This window comes from Elephantulus edwardii, unplaced genomic scaffold, assembly GCF_000299155.1.
Source record: "Elephantulus edwardii isolate Elephantulus edwardi_28Jun2011 unplaced genomic scaffold, EleEdw1.0 scaffold00047, whole genome shotgun sequence".
NCBI lineage: Eukaryota > Metazoa > Chordata > Mammalia > Macroscelidea > Macroscelididae > Elephantulus > Elephantulus edwardii.
This window is the reverse complement of record NW_006399797.1, coordinates 3,976,641-3,983,416: the sequence shown is the minus strand read 5'-3', so window position 1 is coordinate 3,983,416 and position 6,776 is coordinate 3,976,641. Positions and strand designations below refer to the sequence as shown.

General features: G+C 39.7%; 1 pseudogene; it reads left to right on the top strand.

Moving 5' to 3' along the window:
• Positions 1-2,747: 2,747 nt before the first annotated feature.
• Positions 2,748-5,940, top strand: LOC102852075 (annotated as a pseudogene).
• Positions 5,941-6,776: the final 836 nt, after the last annotated feature.

The following is a 6,776-nucleotide window of genomic DNA, read 5'->3' as shown; positions in this document are numbered from 1 at the left end:
TCCTTTACATTGTGTACTTGAGTGTTATTAATGTAAAAGCTATGTATTATTTATATTCGGATCTTTTTATTTAACCCTCTCAAGTTTATATGCTTATCTGTGTTTCATTGACGATGCAAAGGCATTTGACTGTGTGGATCACAGCAAACTGTGGCTGACTCTGAGAAGAATGAGAACCCCAGAACACTTGATTGTGCTTTGTGTAACCTATACTTGAACCGGTAGGCAGCCATCAGAACAGAGCAAGGAAACACTGCATGGTTTAAAATCAGGAAGTTGCATGTCAGAGATGTATCCTATATGTATCCTATCTCCATACCTTTTCAATCTATATGCATAACAGATCATCTGGGAGGCTGGACCCTTTGAGGAAGAATGGGGCATCAGGATTGGAGGGAGACTAATCAACACACTGCGTTATTCAGATGACAACCTTGCTCCTTGCTTGCTGAACCTGAGGAAGACCTGAACCACTTGTTGCAGGAAATCAAAGACTGCAGCTTTCAATATGGATTGAAGATCAACCTCATGAAAACAAAGATTCTCATCACTGAGCCAATGGGCAGCATCGTGACTGATGGTGAAGAGATTGAGATTGATAACAAGCTTTCATTTGATTGGCTCCACAATCAACATTCTTGGCTGTCAGGGACCTCTACAGAGCACTGAACAGCAAGGATGTCAGTCTGGAGATTAAGTTGCACCTGATCCAGTCCATGGTCTTCATAATTACTTGCTTTGCATCAGAGAGCTGAATAATGAATAAGGATGACAGAAAAATTTATGCATTTGGGTTGTGATGCTGGATAAAAGCATTGAACATACCATGAACTTCTAAGAGAACAAACAGACTTTTGTAGAGTGCAAAAACCAAGTTGCTTTTCGGAGGCAAGGATTTCGAAACTCATTCTCACATACTTTGGACGTGTTGCCTGAAGGGACTGGTCCTTGGAGAAGGATATCATACTTAGAAGGGTGAAGAGATGGTGCAGGAAAAGAAGACTTTGGACAAGATGGATGACACAATAACTGGGGTATTAGGGACAGGTGTGTTAAAGACAGTGAGACTGACTCAGGATAGGGCAGGGTTCTGAGCTATTGTGCATAGGGTCGCTATGAGTAGCATGTGACTCAAGAGCACACAACAGTGACAAAAACAGAGTCTGAAGAGCAAATTGTGGTGACGTAATCTGTAGGGAGTTGTGCGGCTAACTCAAAACAGCATATTTCTGCTGGTTTGACTCTACAGGGAGCTCAAATAGAAAAAGATGGGCAATTTTCTTCTGTATTATTTATAGCTTCCATAACACATACTGGAGTTCTGACTCTCTCAAAAGGAGAGAATTGAGAGTGACCCTGATTAAGGGCCTGTGGTGGCAGAGTCCATAAAGGGTTTTTTTGCTAACTCAAAGGCTGAGATTTTCTGGCAATTCAAATTTACCTAAGTCTCTGCAGGAGGAAAATAGGTAATCTCCACCTGTGTGATTTATAGTCACAGACACCTGGAGGAAAATCACTGTGAGCCAAAACCAACTTAGTGGAATGAAGTAATGAGAGACTTCGATGGCTTAGTTCTAGCAAAGTGAGCTGCTAATCCAAAGACAAGTAGTTTAATGTGTAGAAGGATGGAAAGTCCCCTCCCATTACAATTTACACTTTGCAAACCTGATGGAATATCCCAATCATTTGGGACCCACTTGACCTCAAAAACATGAGTTTGATTGTTTGCTTTTTAATTTTAATGAGACTCTCAAAATACATTTTTTGTACCATACCTATGCCTTGCTCTCAGCATTGAATTTTCTTTTTACACTCACAAGTGTATTTAATAACAAAACCAAAAACTTCAGTTCAACCAGTTGAATGAAGATTATAACATTGTAGGTTCTCCTCATTCTTAATGTCATGTAGACGTATATTAGTTTTAAACTTGGACTTTTTATATTAAGAAATTATCTTTATGGCTCACAACAATTTAATATAATTATTCTCTCATGGATGATGAAAATATTATGCAAAACCCTAATTATCACAAATAAGATATAGTTACTGTCTACTATAAAATTCTAAGACATACTAGTAGAGAATGGAAAGCTACTATATGCCTGTGACGAAGTTTATGCATATTTAAATATGATTATGTTCATTAAAAGCATTATATTGTTACTTGTAAATTGAGTTACAAGAAAACGATGTCACTATAACTTGAGATATCACTTATTTTTGTACAATAACCCTCACAATCATCACTGGAAAGACATCTAGTGGCAGGGTGGATTACTTGTGGACTGCTAATCAAAATGGTGGTGGTTTGAATCCACTTGAGTCTCCAATGAAGAACAGAGACCATCAACTACTAATTTGCAAATTCAGACTGAAACTAAAGAAAATTAAATCCACAACAACCAAAGTTTGACCTTGAGTTTATCCCACCTGAAATCTCAGGAACAATTTGAGGCCTTGAACACTGATGAGTGACCAGATGAGCTGTGAGAGGATATCAAGAGTATCGTCCATGAAAAAATGTAAAAGGTCATTATAAAAACAAATGAGGGGCCTGAGTGCGAGGGGGCGGGGAGCAAGGAGTGGTGGCGCGTTCTGGCCGAGCTGGAGGCACCGTCATGAAGCCCAGCACTGCAGCGGGCTGCACAGTACTTTAAAATTGTTGTCAAAGACATGATTTTCACCTCACTTCATCAACGCCCATAAACTTTTTCTTCTTTTTTGGACTCCTATTTTACACCACAATGCAACAAGCTTTAGAACTAGCTTTGGATCTTGCAGAGTATATTATTGAAAGTGCCCGACAGAGGCCTCCTAAAAGGAAATACTTACCTGGTGGAAGGAAATCTATATTTCAGAAACTTTATGATTTATATACTGAAGAATGTGAGAAAGAGCCAGAGGTTAAGCAGAAATTAAGAAGAAATGTGAACTTGTTAGAAAAGCTTGTTATGCAAGAGACGTTGCCATGTCTTGTGGTCAACCTATACCCAGGAAATGAGGGATATTCTCTGATGCTCAGGAGGAAAAATGGATCAGATTCTGAGACCATTCGATTGCCTTACGGAGAAGGGGAATTGTTTGAATATTTGGATGCAGAGGAATTACCTCCTATTTTGGTTGATCTCCTGGAAAAATCTGAGGTTAGTATTTTCCATTGTGGATGTGTCATAGCAGAAATACGTGACTACAGGCAGTCTGGTAACATGAAATCTCCTGGTTACCAAAGTAGACATATTCTTTTATACTCGACAATGCAGACTTTAATCTGTGATGTACATTCAATAACAAGTGATAACCATAGTGATAACCATAAATGGACCCAGGAAGATAAACTTTTACTTGAGAGCCAGCTGATCTTGGCGACGGCTCAACCACTGTGTCTTGACCCTTCTGTGTCAGTAGCCTGCACTACAAACAGACTGCTTTACAACAAGCAGAAGATAAATACACGGCCAATAAAACGGTGTTTCAAGAAGTATTCTAGATCCTCTCTGAATCGGCATCAGGACCTGTCTCACTGTTCACTTCCTCCTCAGTTAAGATTACTTGATTTCTTACAAAAAAGAAAAGAAAGAAAAGCAGGTCAGCATTATGACCTCAAAATCTTCAAAGCAGGAAATTGTGTAGATATGTGGAAATGGAACACGTATAATTTGGCTGTACCCTCTGGAGTAGATGTAGAAAAATATGCTAAAGTGGAAAAAATCTATCAAATCTGATGACTCACAACCAACATTATGGCCAGCCCATGATGTAAAAGATGAATATATATTTGAATGTGAAGGTGGTAATCAATATGAGAAAACAAAATTTACCATTATGCAGTCACTTGGTGATCCACTGTACTATGGTAAAATACAGCCATGTAAAGATGATGAGGAAGGCGATGGCCAGATATCTTCATCCCACTCCTCTACAGATGATCATTCAAATTGGTTCATTATTGGATCAAAGACTGATGCTCAGAGAATAGTCAATCAGTACCAGGAATTGGTCCAGAATGAAGCCAAATGTCCAGTTAAAATGTCACATATGGCCAATGGCTCAGCCACTCTGAGTCAGCATTCTCCAGGAAAAGAATCAGAATCTGAGACTGTGTCCATTCAGTCATCAGTGTTGGGGAAGGGAGCGAAGCATCGGCCTCCACCCATAAAATTTCCCTCAAGCTCAGGAACTAGTTCCTCAGGTAATTATTTCACCCCACAACAAGCAAGCAGCTTTCTCAAGTCTCCAACGCCTCCTCCTGCTTCTAAGTCCCCGAGTCTGTCTCGGAAGTCATCTGTGGATCTCAGCCAAGTTAGCATGCTTTTTCCAGCTGCCTTGTCACCTGCTAGCTCATCACAAAGACATGAAAGCTAAAAAGAAAAAAAAAAGAAAACACCTGAAGAGCTTTTGGTTTTGGTTTTGGTTTTATTTTTTTGTTTCGGTTTTTGTTTTTAAATTGATAACTGTGCATACTTCATTCACAACAAGATTTCTGTACATTGTACATTTCAACAGAAGTACACAGTTACTGTTAAAGATGCAGTATTATCAAATACTTGCTTGATTACTGTGTTTTTGTAATTTATTTGCAGGATAATCTTGATGTGTTAGGAACTAAACATATATGTAGGTGCCAATATGATTGTTAACCGTATGCCCTTTATCAAATGTATTCAGAGTTTATCTGAGTCAAGTACCATTTTTAAATGAAGTCTCAAATAGTGACATCATAAATATAAACCTTATTCAAAATCCTTAAAACTTGTTAGGCCAAAAGCAGCATGCAGGAAACTAATTTTTAAGTAGCTGTTGTGGTAGAATTCAAGTGTTTCTTTTGACTGTTAGGCAATTGTATCTCTGATGGTATTTTAGATGATATACTGCATCCTTAATTGTAATTGAGTGTAGCAACACTCATGTATCATGTCTAGAAAACAGTTGCCGTTTACTTCTTTAAAAAAAAACATTGGAACAAATTGTCAGTGCTAAGTAAGATTCCATTAACCTTATATTTAAAAGGACTAGCCATTTATAACAAACTAGCAATTTTTATTTTTCTCAGTGAGCAGGATCTGGAACTCCTAAATCATCTACTCCTACACCAACCCCTTCATCGGCCCCACACCCTCGTGATGCTCAGAACTCAACTCCTATTACCCCTACTGCCACTCCTACTCCCCAAGATTCAGGCTTCACCCCTCAGCCCACTTTGTTAACTCAGTTTGCTCAGCAGCAAAGGTCTCTGAGCCAGGCGATGCCTCTAACGACCATTCCTCTTTCCACCATGGTAACATCTATAACTCCAGGAACCTCCGCTACCCAAGTCATGGCAAATTCCACTGGCCTTAACCTCATCAATGTAGTGGGCTCTGCTTGTGGAGCCCAGGCTTTGATGAGTGGTTCGAACTCCATGCTGGGCTGTAACACTGGTGCCGTAACTCCTGCAGGAATAAATCTGAGTGGCCTTCTTCCCTTAGGAGGTCTGCTGCCCAGTGCACTGCCAGGTGCTCTGCCAACTTCGCAAGCAGGTGTTCCGTTTGGTTTAAAAAATACGTCAAGTCTCAGGCCATTAAATCTACTCCAGCTCTCCAGAGGCTCACTCATCTTTAACCCTCTGCAGCAGGAGCAGCAGCTCTCTCTGTTCACTCCGCAGTCACCTCAGCAGCCAACTGTTTCCAGTCACGGGCAGCCGCAGCCGCAACCGCAACCAGGGGAGCAGGGTCCTGAACAAGGTTCAGCCAGTCAAGAACAGGCCTTATCTGCTCAGCAAACTGCTGTTGTCAACCTTAGTGGAGTAGGGAGCTTCATGCAGTCCCAGGCAGCTGCAGTTGCCATTCTTGCAGCATCAAATGGCAATGACAGCGGTGGCGGCACAAACAGCTCGGCTCCATCATCGTCGGCACTCAAAGTAAGATGAAGAGAGGCACACCAACCACTCCAAAATTCTGACTCTGACATTATTTATTTTTTTCTCTTTGAAAAGACTAGAGCATTGAATCAAAGATTCTGAATTTTTACTTAATTTTTGTTTTGGTTTTTTATTGTGTCAGTGTTTTACATTGCTAGATGTGCAGACTTTATACAGAAGCACAACCCTATGGTTTTTAAATAAAACAAAGAAATTATTTAACAAAAAAAAAAAAACTAAAGAGGAAGAAAATGCCAAGATGGTTGTCAGAAGTGACTGGATGTCGCATTAGAGTGTTGAGAAGACAACTCAAGGGAAGAAATAAAGAAACTGAGGGGCTGAACAAAGGATTTCAAAGGGAAGCTTGAGAGGATAACACAAAGTACTATAAAAAGTACAAAGAACTAGAGTTGTAAAATCAGAAAGGATTAACTCATCCAGCATTTCTTTTTTTTAATATTTCTTTTTAATTTAATTATAATTTTAACAAAAGTTTACAAAAAGTTAGAATTTCATTCGTTCTTTCATTGTTGTACATTCCCCTTCCTTCTCCCCAGTTAACTTTAAAAAAAATAAATTCATTCATTGTTCCAAAATTATTTCACCAACCCAGTCCCCAGTGCTCTTTGCAATATACCCCTTACTCTTGACTGTTTTGTACATATAATGCCTAATCATATGCTGTTGTTGTTATGTGACATCAAGTTGCTTGTGACTCATAGCAGCCCTATGTACACCAGCCCTAAACTCTACTCTGTCCTTTGCCAATTGAACTGTCTCTGATACTCCAATCCCAATTATCCCAGTTACTGAATCAATCCACCTCGTAGAGTGCCTTCCTCTTCTGTGCTGTCCTTCCACCTCCCAAGCATGATGT